We start from the raw sequence: 18,533 nt of genomic DNA on the forward strand, positions 1-18,533 counted from the left end.
ACTAAGTCTCAAGGTTCCAGCCATGGCAGCCTGGATATATAGAAAAGCCCAAATAAACAGGGATAGGGCCAGCAGTTTAGTGAGGGGACAGCAGAATTTGTCTATGGAGCTCAAATCCATGCTGTCCCAGATCATTCCACTCCCTCAAACACCCTGTGATTGTTAATTTTATGTGTCAATTTGGCTATACAGTAGTCATCACTTATACTCAGGGGATATGTTCAAGACCCCCAGTAGATGCCTGAAACAGCGGTTAGTACTTGAACTCATTTGCCATCAATTGGAACATGTTTCTGTTCATGTCCTTCACCCACAAATGTAATGTCTTTTCTACCTTAACTAAGCACTTGTGAAACATTATGGCCATCATGTTTGCAGTTTGAGGTGGGACAGGACAACAGAACTAAATGAATTTCTTTCTCCTTTTTCACAATTTCACAGATAGAAGATTTGCTGTTACTCTAGATCTTAGCAACCTCAGCATACAGTTTTTCTTTTGTTCGTTAAGTGAAAAACTTTCACCTTTTCACTTAAAAAAGCATTTTATGGCTTTTCTTTGGCATGTCCAAATTGCTAGCATCACTACTCTTTTACTTTGGGGCCATTACTAAGTAAAATAGGGGTGACTTGAGTATAAGCACTCTAATACCACGATAGTCATCTAATAACCAAGCCAGTTACTAAGTGACTAATGGGCAGGCAGTGTGAAAGGGATGATTCATGGCCTGGGCGGCATGGAGTGGGATGGCAAGAAATTTCGTCACACTACTCAGAATGACCCACAATTAAAAACTTATGAATTGTTTATTTCTGGAATTTTCCATTTAATATTTTCAGAACATGGAAACCACAGAAAGTGAAATTGTAGATAAGCAGGGGGACTACTGTACTTTGGTGCCCAGCTGTTTGTCAGATACTAGTCTAGACCTTGCTATGGAGGGTTTTTGCAGATGTGATTAATATTTGCTGTCAGTTGACTTTAGGTAAAGGAAATTACCCTTGATAATGTACATGAGCCTGATTCTATCAGTTGAACACCTTAAGAGTAAAAACTGAGGTTTCTTCAGAAAGAAGGAATTGTGCTTTGAGGCTGTGACATAGAAATTCTGCCTGAGTTTCCAGCCTACTAGCCTGCCTTTTAGACTTTGAATTTGCCAGCCATCACAATCATGTGAGCTAATTCCTTAAAATAAATCTATTTATGTACATATTTCTTATTAGTTCTGTTTCTTTGGAAAGCTCTAATTGATACATACCACATGGCCTTCTCTCTTTGGCAGTGACTACTTACTGCAGTTTGAAAATGAGCATGGCCCTCCCCCTGCTACCTGCTTAATATGTGTGATGTGGAGCAAGCTATTGAGCCACTTGGGACCTTAGTTCCTTTTCTGTCAAATGAATATATTTGATCCCTACCTTACTGGCTGATATTCAGAAAACATGATAACTGGTACGGCATGGGCTCCAATCAATCAGAATGTATTCTGGTAAAAAAGACAACTGGTCAGCCATACTAATTAAAAATCAGCCCTAGCTCATCATGAGGATGCATTGTGTGTGGGTACATCTTACAAACTCACAAACTCATATTCTTTTTTTTTTTTTTTTTTTTTTAAGACAGAGTCTCTCTCTGTTGCCCAGGTTGGAGTGGCGTAATCTCGGCTCACTGCAACATCTGCCTCCCAGGTTCAAGCAATTCTCCCGCCTTAGCTTCTGGAGTAGCTGGGATTACAGGTGCGTGCCACCACGCCCAGCTAATTTTTGTATTTTGAGTAGAGATGGGGTTTCACCGTGTTGCCCAGGCTAGTCTTGCACTCCTGACCTCAGGTGATCCACCTGCCTCGGCCTCCCAACAAACTCATATTCTTATTCCAAATTTATAGTTCTTGGTAGATTGCAGGAATGTGTGTTTTTAACAAGTTCTCCAGAGATTCTCCTTATTGAAAAAGCCTGGAAGATACTGAAATGATGTCCAGGGTCTAATATACACGGTAGGTTCTCAATACATTTTAGAAATCACTTCTTCCCATCAAAACCCCTTGGGACAAGGTGTGACTTAATTAGTTATTTCATCACTGGAACAAGAACAAACCTCTAACTGATGACACACTCAGATTAAGAGAAAGTACATGAGGGTTACAAATCATACTGCAATGTATAAACATTTTATTAATGTGAACTCTAGTTTGTGAAAATGGGGAATTTTCCCACAATGAAGAGGAGAAATAAAAAGAGAGTGATACAATGTGGGCCAGGTGGCCTCTGATGCTTCAATCTAGAAGTTCAGGAACCTGGGTTCACTCTGACTCTCCCAGAAACTAGTTACGTGACTATACACGAGACACAAAACCTCTCTGAATCCCCATTTGTTCATTTATAAAATGGAGATTATGAAAATAAGAGTTGCCCAGTTTCTATCATAGGATATTGTGATAATCAAATGGGACTAGATACCAAAAAGAGCATTTAGCAAATCACCTAGTCCAACTTCCTCATTGTATAGAAAGAGAAACTGAGGCCCCCAAGAGAAAAGGGAAATGCTCATAGTCTTTAAGCTATTCAGGGTCACTCCTATGAGTGGCATTATGATCTCTTAATGCTACCACAGAAAAAGCACAACTTTGAAGTAAGTCAAACCTAGGTTTGAATCCCTGTTCTTGCACTCGCCCTGTGACCTTAGACAAGGTACCTCAACTCTCTGTTCCTTAGTTTCTTTAATTTTAAAATAGGTACAAAAATAATTCCTACTTCATAGGGTTGCATTGAACAACAAAGGATGGAAGGCTGTGGCAAATAGTAATGGCCCAATAATGCCGATGCTTTTCTTTCCTCATCCAGTGCTCCTTCTCTAATTCTACTGACATCTCATGCCAGTTTCCAGATCACATGGAGTCCCTGTGTTTCCTTGTGATAGAAAACATGGCAAGTGTAAGAGTGGGATCACAGTATGGAGTGGGGGTAAGACCCTTTTTTGGTAGATACATCACCATTTTCCTCCAAAGAATGGACCTGTGCTCAGGTATCCAAATTATGTGCTAAGGTCTACTTCTTCATGAAAATTCTTCTGGAGTTTAGATGACTTGTCAACCCAAAAAATATTGGAACTGCAATATGTATGGTTCCTGTGATTGGTGCTGAGCCTATTCCCATGAAAAAGAGGGTCTGTTTTTCAAAGATGGCTTTTAAATGACATATGATACATCTGCTATCAGCCTGGCCTTAGTTCAAACTCTCATGTTCAATAGAGAAAGAGTCGTTTTCTCTTTCAACCAACCAATTTAATCTTTTCAAGATATGGGCATTGCGTACAAAAAACTAGGGTGCTGAATGTGGACCACAGAGTTGTAGGTGAAAGACCCAAATACTCTCTCCAGAATCATGTGTTCTTGACTCTAGTTGAACGTCCAATTGGACAGTACAGAGTTAGAAAAAATTCTCCTACAATTTCTTGCTGAAAACCCAAGATTTATGCTCTTTGACTAAGACAGTTCTCTGCTAGGAATTGAGCCTGAGAAAATGATTTAATGTTCATTTATTTGACAAATATTCATTGAGCATCTATTATATGCTAGTTACTATTCTAGGATCTGGGATACATCAGTGAACAAATGAGACAAGGGGCCTTGCTCTTCTTGATTAAGTTCAAAATAGGACCAATTGATAATAATAAAAATAACTAAGTAAATGAGGTCATATGCACAGATGATGATAAGAGCTTCGCAGAAAAGAAAAAAATAGATCAGAGTCCTTGCATGTAGGCATTTCCATATTGTGGCTGTTGTGTAATTGCACTAATTGTCTTGCATTCAGGGAATGAGAAGATTGAGTGCATTATGGTACATTAACTAGAAAGAATGTTATACATCCATTAAAACAATAAATGCAAAACTATACAGCAACATAGATCAGTGTTTATAAAATAATGGTAAAAGGGGAACCAAACTGCGTATACACTATAATTACAGCTATGTAACAAAGTATATGCACATATGAATAAAGATTGAAAGGAGATCTAGAGAAATAAAAGCAATTGTGTTCAGGACGGGGGATTATGGGTACACCTACTTACTTGTAAAATATCCTTTGATGCTGTGCTAATTATACATTATTTAAGATGAAAGCCAAAAAGCCCCAAAAGGATAAAAAGAATAAAAGATAGGGAGCATAATGGTTGCCTGAATGCTGAGTTAAAGAGCTGTGTGGGGAAAATTACTGTCTGTGCCACTTACTTGAAAACTAGCTTTCTTTTCAATTCTTGGAAATGAGCTTTGGTCACCCATAATAATCAGCCTCAGAATTTTTCTCCTAAGTGCCAGAGCTGAAGCTTAAGGCTGTATATATTGTACACTGCACAACTTCAGGGGGCACCATTTACATCGTAGTCCATAAAATGGTGTTTCCTGTAGTTGCAGAGTATACAATTTGCAAAATCATACATTACAGCCCTATCAAGAGCTAGTAACTCAGTATTATCAGCCATGGCTAGTTTGGAACATACCTTATCCATCTAGCACATCCCTGATTATAAAGGCTGTATTGAGATATAATGTATATGCCAGACAATTTCCCCATTTAAAAGGTACAATTAGGTGGTTTTAGTATACACACAGAGTGTGTAACCATCAGGACAATCAATTTTAGACCCCGTTCATAACCCCGTGAAGAAATCATGTATTCTTTATCCATAACCCCTAAATCCCCATTCCCATCAGCTCTAGGCCATTACTAATATACTTTCTGTCTCTATAGATTTGCCTATTCTGCACATTTAATATAAATGGAATCATACAATATGCAGTCTTTCATGATTGGCTTCTTTCCCTTAGCATGTTTTCAAGGTCCATCCATGTTGTAGCATGTATCAGTCCTTCAATCCTTTTTATGGCTGAATAATATTCAATCACATGGTTTTATAAACAAAATCACATTTTGTTTATTAATCAGTTGATGGATATTTGGGTTATTTCTATATTTTGGCTTTTGTGAATACTGCTGCTATAAACATCCTAATACAAGTTTTTGTGTGGACATGTGCTTTCATTTCTCTTGGGTGTATACCTAGGAGTGGAATTGCTAGGTCAAATAGCAACTCTAGGTATAACTTTTTGAGGAACTGCCAGACTATTTTCCAGAGTGTCTGCACCATTTTACATTCCCACCAGCAGTTTATAAGGGTTAAATTTCTCTATGTCCTCATGGACACTGGTAGTATCCTATTGTGGTTTAGATTTGCATTTTTCTGGTGACTAATGTTAAACATCTTTTCATGTACCTATAGACCATTTGTATATCTTCTTTCAGAAGTGTCTATTCAAATCATTTGACTATTTTTTCATTTGGGTGATTTGTCTTCTTATCATTGAGTTGCAAGCATTCTTTACATATTTTAGGTACATTTCAGATATAAGTCCCTTGTCCAATATATAGTTTATGTATATATCATCTCTCATTATTTGAATTTTCTTTTCACTTTCTTTTTTGAGATGGAGTTTCACTCTTGTTGCCCAGGCTGGAGTGCAATGGCACCATCTCGGCTCATCGCAACCTTTTGCCTCCTGGGTTCAAGCAATTCTCCTGCCTCAGCCTCCTGAGTAGCTGGGATTACAGGCATGTGCTACCACACCCAGCTAATTTTTGTATTTTTAGTACAAAAATGGGGTTTCTCCATGTTGGTCAGGCTGGTCTCAAACTCCTGACCTCAGGTGATCTGCCCGCCTTGGCCTCCCAAAGTGCTGGGATTACAGGCATGAGCCACCACATCTGGCCTCTTTTCACTTTCTTAATAGTGTCCTTTGAAGCATTAAAAAATCTTAATTTTGATGAAGTCCAATGTATCTATTTTTTTCTTTTGTTGTCTAAGAAACCATTGCCCTATGATTTACCCCTATGTTTTCTTCTAATATTTGTATAATGTAAACACTAGTATTTAGATCTTTATTCATTTTGAGTTAATTTTTGCATATGGTGTGAGATTGAGGCTCAAGTTTGTTTAAATGTGGATATTCAGTTGTTCTAGCACCATTTGTTGAAAAGACTATTATTTTCTCCTTGAATTGTCTCAGCACCCTTGTCAAAACTTGATTTATTGTAAATATGAGAACTCATTTCAAGACTCTCAGTTATATTTTATTGATTTATATGTCTATCATTATGCCAATAAGCAGGGCATCATATGTCCTGCTTCCTGTAGCCTTTGAAGTCAGGAATTATGAGCCCTCCAAATTCGTTCTCCTTTATCATGATTGTTTTGACTATTCTGTGTTTCTTGAGTTTCCATATAAATGTAAGTATTATGTTGTTAATTTCTATAAAGGAGTCAACTGACATTTTGATAGAATTTCCATTGAATTCATAGATCACTTTGAAGAGTATTACCGCCTTAACATTATTAAGATTTTCTATCTTTGAGCACTGGATGTCTTCCCATTAATTTAGGTGTTCTTTAATTTCAACACTATAAAAGTTTTCAGCGTACATGTCTTGAACTTTTGATTGAATTGTTGAAGTTTCAGAAGACAGAACCTGGGGAGAATATAGAATTTTATCAGGCCAACACAATCTATGATGAGATAATGAGTTTATTCTGTGAAGACACAACTCGTCTCCCAGATAAACCATGATCTTGTTAGCTACATCTTGGCCATGTGACCTTGGGAAGGTTATTAATTCCCTTTGAGCCCCAGTCTCATTTTCAAAATGAAGCTAACAGTACTTTGTAGGGCTGTTGAAAAATTTGGATATGAAAATGCATCTAAAATGGCCCAAAATAGAGCAATAAAAATATTGATTTCCTTTTCTTCTTCCATTTCTATGTATTTCCCCAGAAGTTATTGTTGTATAATAATTATTCTGGTCAAGTTAAGATAAAAAACTTTCTATCTTAAATTTTCTAAGCAACCAATACACATAAATGCAGTTTGTCTTACATGGATATATAATTTGTAAGCTTAGCCCTTAAAATTCCCTGAGATATAAGAGCAATGTACAAAACTCAACTGAATTTCTATACATTTTCAATTAATACCTTTAAAACAAAATTAAGTAATTCCACTTATAATAGCATCAAAAAGAATAAAATATTTAAGAATACATTTAACCAAGGACGTGCAAGCCTTATAAACTGAAAACTGCAACACTTTGTTTAAAAATTTAAAGAATATCTAAATAAATGTGAAAACATCCCATGCTCATTGTTGGGAATAATGCTCAAAATCCTAAGGAGACTGAACACTCAAACAAAGGATTCTTAGCAAAGCAATTTTACTTCTGTGCAGAGGGGTGCTTCTCCTTGGCCAGTCGCCATGAGAGCACACCTGAACAAAGGGGCAGGAGAGCCTTTATTCCTGACGCAAGTCCTGCCCCTGTACCCTTTCTCCACTGGCTAGGGTTGGGTGGCACAATCTGAACTAATTCCGGTTGGCTAGACATTTGAACTTTTTTTTTAGATAAGGTGGGCATGTAAGGGAGAGGGTAAAAAAAGGGGAAGGGGTGTCTGCAATGAGCTAGAGAGCTAGTCTCCTTTCCAAATTAGGAAAGGAATGTAAGCTGGTACTGATAAGCCTGGTACTGTGGCGTGTCCGGGTATGTAACAAAGGCAGAAAAGACAAAAAGGAAAAAGGGGTGGGTACTATGAATTAAAGAATAAAGGATTGATCAGGCTATTTGAAGAGAAACCTTATCATATCCCACATCATGGATCAGAATATTTAATATTATTAAGATGGTAATATTCTCCAAAGTGGTCTACAGACTCAGTGTAGTCTCTGTCACAATAATAGTGTGCTTCTTTGTAGAAATTGGCAAGGTGATCCTAAAATTCCTATGGAAACTCAAGGGACCCATAATAGCCACCATAATTTAGAAACAGGAGAACAAAGTTGAAACTCTCACACATTTTGATTTCAAAAGTTACTACAAAGCAAGAATAACCAGAACAACGTGGCATTGGCATAAGGATAAAATAAAGATAAGTGGAATAAAATTGAGAGTCTAGAAATGAACTCTCACATTTACAATCAACTGATTTTTGACAAAGGTGCCAAAGCGATTCAATAGGAGAAAGAATATCCTTTTCAACAAGTGGTGCGGGGACAACTGAATTGCCACATACAAAAGAATAAGGTCAGACTCTGCCTCACATTGAGATAGCCAGATGGGAGCGTGTCCCTGGGAAAAACTCCAACTGGCCTGAGCACTGGAGTAGAGCCTCAGGAATTTCGTGCCTTTTGCAGTTGAGAGGAGCCTGGCCCCTCCTCTTCTTGTGTGGAAACTAGGATTCGAGCTGTGGGCAGAAAGTGCTCTAGCAGGGACTCTGGCTTTGAAAGAGTCCCTTTTTCCTCCTTTTCTTCCTTTACACCCAATAAAACCTGTCTTACCCTTCAAACTGTCTGCAAGCCTGAATTTTTATGGCTGTGGGACAAAGGACCTCATCTTTAGCTGAACTAAGGAAAAAGTCCTGCAACATTTTTGGCGTGCAACGTAGGGACTTGAGAAGCGGTGAGTGAAATGGGGACTCAAAACCTCTTACTGTTGCTCTTAAACCTTTTCATCCTGGGACTTCTGAGCTTATGGGAAACAGTGCCCCCCACCGGCCCTCCCAGGAAGGAGGCCTTTTCATGGCCTTTTCCTTCCTTTTTCCAGATGGACTGGTGAGCCACAGCTGCCTGCCGCTCCGCACTCCGTGCTCGTGCTCGGGCTGGGATGCATGGCCCAAGGGTCCCACACAGCTGGTTCCACTGGACAGTAATTAAGCTTAAGCTTCTCTCCCAGCTGGAGGAACCACTTGCAGGAGAATAAGAGGTTCTTCCCCAGACATTTTTAAACCTTTTTTCTTTCCCCTTCTCTACCCTATCAACAAGTTAACCTTTAAAGTTTTCTTTTTCTCTTAGAAGATAGGCCAACCCCAACCCAACTATCACTGTTTGCATTCTCTGCAAAGTTTAGGTTGTGAAACCAAGCCTCCATCTTGTTTTACCGCTTGAGGGCATGGCTTCTAACTCTGGGGGCAAGGCTTTGCTTAGCAATCCTGCCTCAGAGGATGAGCCCTCTCTGGTTCCATAGCTGCATGTTTTCCTAGCCCTGTCTCTTAAAGGGCCCCATCCAGCTACTGGGTTTTTTTCTGCCTGTCTGTGTATGTACTGTGTATGATTTCTGTAAAATGAGCTCTAATTAATTTGGCTTAAAGAAAGACAAGCGCTTGGATTAAATATTTTTAAAAGGGAAGATAAAAGCTGTGGTACTTTTCAGTTCATGTGACTTTAATCTTTGAGAAATAAAAACAGCCTTAAAGATTATTGGTAGAATGCAGGTGTCATTAAAATGTAAATAGATGAAATAAACTGTGCAGGTCAGATGCAAGGTTTGCCGAATGTTTTAAGGTTACAAACTGCTTTTTGGCTTTTGAGAACTATCTGTCTTGCCTGCTTCACAATTGGTAAGGTCTGGGGACATATGGAACCAACCACGCCCTTCATTATGCTGGAGTCAAACCTTGACTGCACTTAACACACAAAGCAAATTAACAAGTTTTACCTTAAAGTTAAAAATCCGCTAGGAGTTACCATTATAATACGTAATTGAAGCTACTGAAAGTAAATTTACATGCAAGAAGTGTAAGAACAGTAAAATGTGTTTTTTTGGAAAAGGTTACAAAAAGGCATGGAAATGTAAATTTTTGCCTAGGCTTAAAAGATTGTTTTGAATTAGGAAAAAACTGAGGGTTCAAACAAGTGGTGGAAGAATTGTAGAAATTAATCTCTCAGAAGAGGTTCTCTGTGTGAACATGTTGACTGAATTCAAAAGGGCTGTAAAAGGTTTTTGCTTCTTTAAAATTTGTGAGTCATCATTTTGGAAAAATAAATAACTTATGGTAATCTGGAATGCTATTTCATAATATCAAGTGCTTTAAACACATTTAACAGTCTTCCCAAAATCAAACTTCAGTTTCAAAATTGTCTTTCTTGACAACTTTCAGATAGTCCAGAGGGCCCCTGGAATGTCCAGAAAAGAGAGGTAAACAGGATTATTTGACATGTCTAGGTACATGAGATTGCCAAAGGTGATGTTCAATCTTCTTTAGGTTATATCTTGGTGAATAATGCTAATATATGTTCCAAAATTGTATGGGATTTCTAAAATTCTAATGTCTAAGTATATGCTATCAATCATAATTAAGGTTGCTATGTTGTTATTTGTAAACCACGGAGATAACCAAACTTCTTTGTCAATTGTGTTTCTAACTATAACTGCTCTAGACATTTTGCTATTCACAGACAATTGTTGTCTTGTTTTAATCCTTTCAAAAGATGGTTTATAATAAGCTATAGGACTCTGACAGGTGCTCTCAAATACAATTTCTGATTGTGTTTGAGACAATTGGGTTTCTGATAACTTTGGAGATTGTAACATTGGAATAAAGGAAAATGTACAGTATTCACGAAGAGCTGAAATGTTCATGAATATCACGTGAAACAAGAGTTAACTAACTGGACTGAACTCAGAAATCTGAAGCAACCTTTCTAAGACTTTTGCTTGGAATATTGCTGATCCGTGTTTTGTTTTTCAGAGTCAAGGAAACTTATGTTAAACTATTTATAGCCTTTTAATAATTGAGTAAGGTAATACCCACTGTGAGCAAAATTTGGAGCACGTTTGTTTCTCTCTGCCTGGTTCCTCTAAATTTGAAAACTATCTGGAGTGTTCTTATGGCAATATAGTTGTTTGCATCAGTGCAATAAGAATCAATTTTTCTTTTGCAGCAGGACACAATTGGAGAATGTGGTAATTTTACCAAGGCTTTGACTGGAAGAGTATGCTTCCCTTTAAGGAGTCAAGCTTGACTTGCAGAGCCGATAGAAGCCCAGTGGGGAGACTGGCCTCATACCCTCATCTACCCAGTCCCTGTACAGGGTTCCTGACCTGTGGTCAATAAAGAATGTCACTTTCTAACAGGTCCAAGAGCTCCAAGTTTATCTTGGGACCTTAAGAGGAGAGGATCACCCAACTCACAGGTACTTGAGGATAAACCCATGGCTGGGCTTGGCTTTAAAAGGTCTTTTTTTTTTTTTTTTGAGACGGAGTCTCGCTCTTGTCGCCCAGGCCGGACTGCAGTGGCGCTATCTCGGCTCACTGCAAGCTCCGCCTCCCGGGTTCACGCCATTCTCCTGCCTCAGCCTCCCGAGTAGCTGGGACTACAGGCGTGCACCACCACGCCCGGCTAATTTTGTATTTTTAGTAGAGATGAGGTTTGGCCATATTGGCCAGGCTGGTCTCGAACTCCTGACCTCAGGTGATCTGCCCGCCTCGGCCTCCCAAAGTGCTGGGATTACAGGCTTGAGCCACCGCACCCGGCCTAAAAGGTCTTATATGAGATCCCTTGGGGAACAGAGTTCCAGCACAGACAATCTAAAAGGCCTTTGTAGAAATAATTTTTCTTGCTTCACTTTATGCAAATAATAAGGCCAAGTATAAGACTAAAGTTTATTTTGCAAACCACTCAGTCCTAGGATGATTTGGTTTTTTAACAAAAATGAGGACTGGAGAGAGAGAAAAATTATGTTTCAACACTTATCATACATTTGTCACTGAATTCTAAACTCACTAGTTGTTTTTAAGTTTTTGCCTACATGTTAGACTAACCCTGATTGTTCCGTGAACCAACCAGCAATCTCCAACTTCAGCTCAGAAAGAAAAAAAGGGATGGGCAATGTAGAAATCCAGATCAATATTCTAGTTCTGAGAAATTATCCTACAAATCCTGCCAGGCGATTGGAATAAATAGGGTGCCCATCACTCAGGGGTTTCCTTTTGGGAAAGTAAGACCAGGGGAGCTAACCAAAGCCAAGCACCATGCACCCAAATCCTAGCAAGCATGACTATAGCCACCACTGGGCATGTCACAAGACATCCTTTTCTCTCCTTTGTTGGAGGAAGACTCAATCCCACAGCTTTACCCTAGCATTCAGCTTATAATAAGGAGTCCATGCAACCCCCCACCCTGAGACACATTTTTGTCCCAAACTCAATTCCAAGCTTTGGGTCAAAGTCCTTGGAAAGAAAACTGGATCTGAAGGATCCAGAGGCGGATGATAATGGGAAGTTAAAAGGCACAGGGCAGGTGAGCATGGCTGATTCCTGCCGATCAAGCCAAGCCCAAGCTTCTTGTTTCATGGATAAAGGCCACGTTAGTATCCATGGCAAAAATGAGGTCTAGGGAATCCACGGCTACTGAAAAGCAGGGGAGATGGGGCATATGTGGGTAAGAGTGGGTGATTCCCACCCCGTACCCACCCTTCCCCCGCTTCATTGGTGCAAGCCGCTGTGACATTCATGGCGGGACGTGCCATGGTCGCCAGGACTCAGGGATGCAAGGATGGAAGAGGGAAAGACGATGCTCTTCCCTCTTTCCCTCACGTACCCCGGGTATCTGTTAGGAAGAGAAGGGAACCAGGGATACCTGCTCCACTCTTTCTAGAAGGGTAGCCATTCATCTTCAGTCTGTACCCTTTCTGAGTGCATCCTGAACCCCTGGGACTCCTTTAAAAGGCACCTTCTTTTTTCCTTTCTCCTCTTCTGTCTTCTTCACAGATAGGTAATTGTGTCTCTGTACTATGGGATGCTCCCCTCAGATGCATCCTCCAAACTGGAAAGAGTTAATTTCCCAAACCTTAAACTGGTTGGCTTAGGATTGGGCTCAGGGGAAGGGGAACCAGAAGGGTAAAGTGTTTTTTTACCAGTCAGGCTTTTGGCCTTCCTTTCCATGTGCAAACTGGTAAAAGGCCTCAGGATTTCTGAGCTGTCCTTACCCCTCCCCTTGTTTCGACTTGATACATGTTTTCTAATAAACTAGTTTGTCTCTTCTTGCCTTCAGGTCATCAAACTCCAAGTGGCCATGCAACCAGAGCCTCTGATGATGGCCCCTTCGGCTGGGAACCTTACACAGGCCTCTGAGGGAGCTTTGACTGCCATTTCCCCAAAACAGCACCCCTGTCAGCAGGAAGCAGTTAAGATCGGTCTTCATACTTATCCTTATTCTAAGGGCAGTTGGATGTGCTTCTTTAGAGGGGCGAATGAGGCAGCCAAGTGGGAGGGGGTCCCTGGAAAAACTCCAACCAGCCTGCACACTGGGGTGGAGCCTTGGGAAGTTCATACCATTTGCAGCAGGGAGGTGCCTGACTCCTTCTCTCTGTGTGGAACCTGGGATTCAAGTTGCGAGCGGGAAGCGCTCTAGCAGGGACTCTGGCCTTGTGAGAGTCCCTGTTTCCCCCCTTTCTTTCTTTACATCCAATAAAACCCTGTCTTACCATTCAAATCTGAATTTTTGTGGCCATGGACAGAGGACCCCATCTTTAGCTGAAATAAGGAAAAGTCCTGCAACAACATCAAATACAATAATTAATGCAAAATGGATCAAAGGCTTCGTGTAATAGCTAAAACCATAAAACTGTTAGACGGAAACAGGGGTAAATCCCCGTGGCCTTAGATTTGGCAATAGTTTCTTACAAGCGATACCAAAAGCACAAGCAACAAAAGAAAAACAGATAAATTGAACTTTATCAAAATTGTGAGTTTTTGTTCTTTAAAGGACACTATCAAGAAAGTGAAAATACAACCCACACAATGGAAGAAGAGGTTTATAAAGTATACACTGGGTAATGGCCTAGCACCCAGAATCTATAAAGTACCCACAACTCAATAACAAAAGGACAAAAATCGGAAAAGGGTCAAAGTCAACATTTCTCAAAAGAAGATGCACAAATGGCCAACAGGCACAAGAAAAGATTCTCAATGTTTTAGTCATTAGGAAATACAAATCAAAACCACAATGAGATACAACTTTACATATACTACAATGCCTATAATCAAAAAGATCATAAGAAGCACTGGTGAGCCCGTAGAGACATTTGAACCCTAAAACACTGCTGGCAGGAATATAAAATGGTGCAGTCACTTTGGAAAACAGTCCAGCAGTTTCTCAAAGAGTTAAATCTAGAATTATCATATGGCTTAGCAATTCCTAGGTATATACCTAAGAAAAATGAAAGCATATGTCTTCACAAAAACTTGTACTCAAATGTTTATAGCAGTATTACTCATAGTATCTAAAAGTAGAAACAACCCAAATGTTCAACGTAATGAATGGATAAATAAAATATGGTATAACCATACAATCAAATATCATTTGGCTGTAAAAAGGAATGAAGTACTGAGGCATGGTACAAGATGGATGAACCTTAAAATTACTATGTTTCACGAAAGAAGCCAGTCACAGAAAATCACATATATGGTGCCATTCATGTGAAGTGTCAAGAATAAGCCAATCTACAGTCAGAAAATAGATTAGTAGTCACTGCTAGTGGCTGGAGGGCAGGGGGAATGGAGAGTGACTGCTAATGGGTATGAGCTTTCTTTATGGGGCGATGAAAATGTTACAAAATTGGTGGTGCTGATGATTGTAAAACTCTGTAAATATACTAAAAAACATAGAATCATAGACTATAAATGAATAAATTGTTTGGTATGTGAATCATATATCAAAGCACATGTTCTGATCAAAGTGGAAAACAATGAAATAAAAAGTTCCCTGGAGCAGAGTTCTGGAGCGATGGGAGTTAAACAGGTAAATGTAATTCATATAAGTCTAAATTCCGGAAACCAGGACTGTGTCTTTTACATTGCTGCAGTGCACATGTTTAACAAAGTTCTGTATGTAGCCAATGTTAAAGACAATCACAGTAAAAAATGAAGAAAAGCTCTTGGAACCAAACCGTCCATCAATTTGCAACTATGTAGAAGAGAAGATGTTATGAAATCATGGAAGTCTCCAAGAGCCTTGACCTGTAAGAAGCTTGTAAAATTGAATTGTGCAGGTGCCTTGAGACTTGGTCAGAAACTTGCTCATTCCAGAGATTCCCTGGGGTTCAGATAGCTGACAACTACGCCTGGAGAAGTTAGACCTGTTCTAAATACCCTAGAGATTCTAGCACTCTTAAAACCATCTCCAGGCTCAGAATCTAACTAGAGAATTGCTGAACTAACTTGCTTTCCTTGAGGAGCTTCGGACTACTTAGAAGGGAATCAGGCTTGGGGTCAGTTTTTGAGACTAAAAGTCCTGAAATCTGTCTCTCCTGGAAACACTAAGGGACATTTTTTAGTAATTTTTCTTCCAGTAAAATCCCAAAGTCTAATTTGAGTCCAAATCTTTGGGGTTCATCCAGAAGCAAATGGCTGCTAGGAACATAGACTGTTTGACTCCAGAGTGAGTAAATGTTAGATAGATTAAATCTTTACTTTATCTGGCTTTAGATTTGGTCTTGTATGAAACTGACAATAAAATAAGAAACATGGTTTAAACCATACAAATATCTGTCAAGAAGCTAGTGTGTCTCAAATCACTTTCACAAGGGTTAAAGATAAACCTGTAGCCATCTGATTTCTTTGCCAGTAGGAATGGGGTACTTGGTCATAGAATGAATATTATTTATATTTGCTTTCAAAACCCTTGATGGTTTAAAACATATACACTTTGTTTTGTAGGATAGATTACTTCCCCCAAATGCTCATATGGAAGACTCTAAAACTAAATAGCATTTAAAGTGAATTCCATGACCCCTATTGATTACCATTATGAAATCATAGATGGATTTCCATGGGAAGAATTCTCCTAAGTGACTGTTGAAAACTTTTGCAAAGGAAGATGCTATCATGGTGGTCATCTCTATGACCTACTGACCAGTGTAAAGAACACTGCTGGAACTTTGGTGCTACCAACTGTCAGCTATTAGTTATCTGCCCTTACTTAGAATTCAGTTAGGACCAAGCCAATCCAATTCATGTCTCCTCAAGGATTCTTACACATGCAGATAGTAAAATAACTTACTGTTTAATTAGGAAGGCCCTAGTTAGTATTCCTGGGGTTAAGCATTAACACAAAGGCTGCAAGATAATTTTTATTAAAAGGATACTATATTAGGCTACTGAAATGGCAAAGCAATGATTCTCAACTTTCAGAGGGCAAATTGAAAATACAGATTCTTGGGCCACACACTCAGAGCCACAGAGTCAGTCAGATAATCCTAAAGCAAAGGACATCCAAGATTCTGCAGGCTCCTTGGATACATAATCCAGTACCTATATTCTCTTTGGAATGTGATAATATGGGATTCTATATATAACTAACAGCCTATAAATACTATACGCTGGGTACTGTCTACACACATTACATATATTAACTTAATCCTCACAGCAAAACTTTCAAGGAGATACTATTATTTTCATCCCCATTTTATAGATGAGAAAACTAAGGCAGAGGTTAAGTAACTTTCCTAGGGTCACTCTGCTGATAAAGTAGCAGTACTTAGATTTTAACAAATTATCATTTATTGCAGAAACTATGCTTAATCTGCTATGGGCTATAACACTTTGCTTTTCCTACACCATTCTTTTTTCTAGCTGTATCAGATTTTTTTAAATTGGCAGTTTTAAGAGTGTGCTAACAAGGTCAATCTCTGTGAAAGTCAGAGGAATGCTCTCTGCGCTAATTAAGAGATAATCACAACTAATTTCTCCTGGCCTCAATAATACAGACATGGTCTGTCTGAATATTTGCATTCTTCCAGCCAATGTCCATGAATATAGTTTGGGCATCTATTCTCAGTTTGACAGTCTTATGAAGGCAATATAGTCTATGCACCCAAAGACTGGCACAGAGTGGGTCATGGTTCTCTGGGGCTTCCTTTCATTTTCTGTGGAGATAGAGAGGAATGTATCCTCTGAAGACAGCTATGGGATTTCAACAAGAAAACACCTGACCAGAGACATTGAGAAGTATAACCTAGATTCATATTTATTTAATATCTCTTGAGTGCCTGCTATATGGAGGTGCTAGGGTTATGGTAGGGAAGAAAACAGGCAACCCCCTGCCCTTGGGGATATCCTTATTTAATATTCAACATGTCTTTAAGTATTATTCTTATTAGAATTATAATCTTCCTTGAAATATGACCCTCCAAATTGCCTCAGTTTCCCCACAAGTAAAACAAAGGTGGGATTAAACTCCCTAGGTAAGCGGCCTCTGAGCCAGAGCTTAGTGTGTAGGAAGTTTATTGGGAGTGCTATCAGAACTGACACCTGTTGAGGAAGTAAAGAAGCAAGACTGGCTAGAGGGAGAGGCTGAACTGTGATACAGCCTCAACAAAGGCTGCAGATCACCTCATAGGGCCCTCTGGAATTGAGATGGTCATGCTAAATTGGAGCCAGGGGATCAGGGATAAGGTTTTTACACCATCCCCCCATAAGGCAGGTCATTGGTTAGTGCTGTCCTGTGCAAGACAGCTGTCTTCAAAGAATGGAAATTCCCAAAGAGCTATTTTCAGGCAGCACTTCCAGCAGCTAGGGGAAGAAGTTATTTAGTCCTCAAGGGGGATTTGGACGATACATCACAGCATCCATTACGGAAAGACTGGACTCTTATCTATGACACCCTGTCCAGATATCACATCCTACAATCTTATGACTGTAGGGGACTGGTAATGTCACTGCTGTCCACTCCGTCAAGTAGATATCCTAAGTGTAGTGAGTGCCCCTGTGGCAGTGTTGCCCTGGGATGCTGTTTCTTACATGGCTACCTGCTTCTCTGAATACCCAATAGACCTTGATTGGCAGGCCCAATCTCTCATCCTGCTTGAAGCTTACACTTGCACCTCATGAGCTCTGTGGGATCTTCAGAGTAGATGTCAGCGCTTTGAGTTCCATCACAGGCCTCTACAGACATAATCTGGGTGCAGCGACACCCTGCATAATCTTGTAAAGCAGGATTTTGCTAATTTTCTAGAGAGCTGAACCTGGCTTCTGTATTCTGTTAATTAAAAGCATCCTGATTTATGAGAGTTGTAGGCAAAGGCATGCAATGGCTCAGGGATACACAATTTCTAACTTTGTGCTGCCACCTAATGGCCATCCAGCTGATGAGCAAAACAGAAGGCTGGGATATAATTAATTGAATACCCAAGAAAAGGAATCTTTAATGTGGGCTTCCCCTTCATCCCCCACTTGGAGATGAAGAAACATTCAAAGTTTCAGCTTAGGTTGTCTTAAAACCTGTCTCCATGAATCATTCCTTCCCTGGAAAGCCTTCTACCAATCTTTCAAGCCCTAACTCAGATGTCCTCTCTTTAAGAAGCCTTCCCAACCAACCCAGCAGTCAGCCTTTCCTCCTCTGGGCTGCCCTGGAATGGGGTATGTCCCTTTAGCATAGCCTGAATTGCACTTAGGTGAATTGCTTTGTGGTATATCTGACCAGGCTGAGCTCCAGTGAGGCAAGTTGTTGTGTTTTTGTTTTGTTTTTCTTGCTTCGTACGTAGTATTTTCCCAAAGAGTGTTGTAGGTCTACAGTAACCATTCATTTCACTCTACTTCTTGCTCTTTAAACTGTTTCTGGGTCTGTCATACAAATGCATGCTGGAAGTGATGAAAAAGTTGTCAAAGTAGTTTGCACTTTGTGACATTCTGTCCCTATTTCTCTTTCTCACTTCTGT

General features: G+C 39.6%; 1 long non-coding RNA gene across 1 annotated transcript; it reads left to right on the top strand.

Moving 5' to 3' along the window:
• Positions 1–8,249: 8,249 nt before the first annotated feature.
• On the top strand, positions 8,250–14,549 carry LOC134729842 (uncharacterized). The gene is made up of 3 exons (XR_010111332.1): positions 8,250–8,496; positions 10,758–11,009; positions 12,869–14,549. It is a non-coding gene; the product is annotated as an uncharacterized LOC134729842 (long non-coding RNA).
• The last annotated feature ends 3,984 nt before the right edge of the window (positions 14,550–18,533 follow it).

This window comes from Pan paniscus, chromosome X, assembly GCF_029289425.2.
Source record: "Pan paniscus chromosome X, NHGRI_mPanPan1-v2.0_pri, whole genome shotgun sequence".
Classification (NCBI taxonomy): Eukaryota; Metazoa; Chordata; class Mammalia; order Primates; family Hominidae; genus Pan; species Pan paniscus.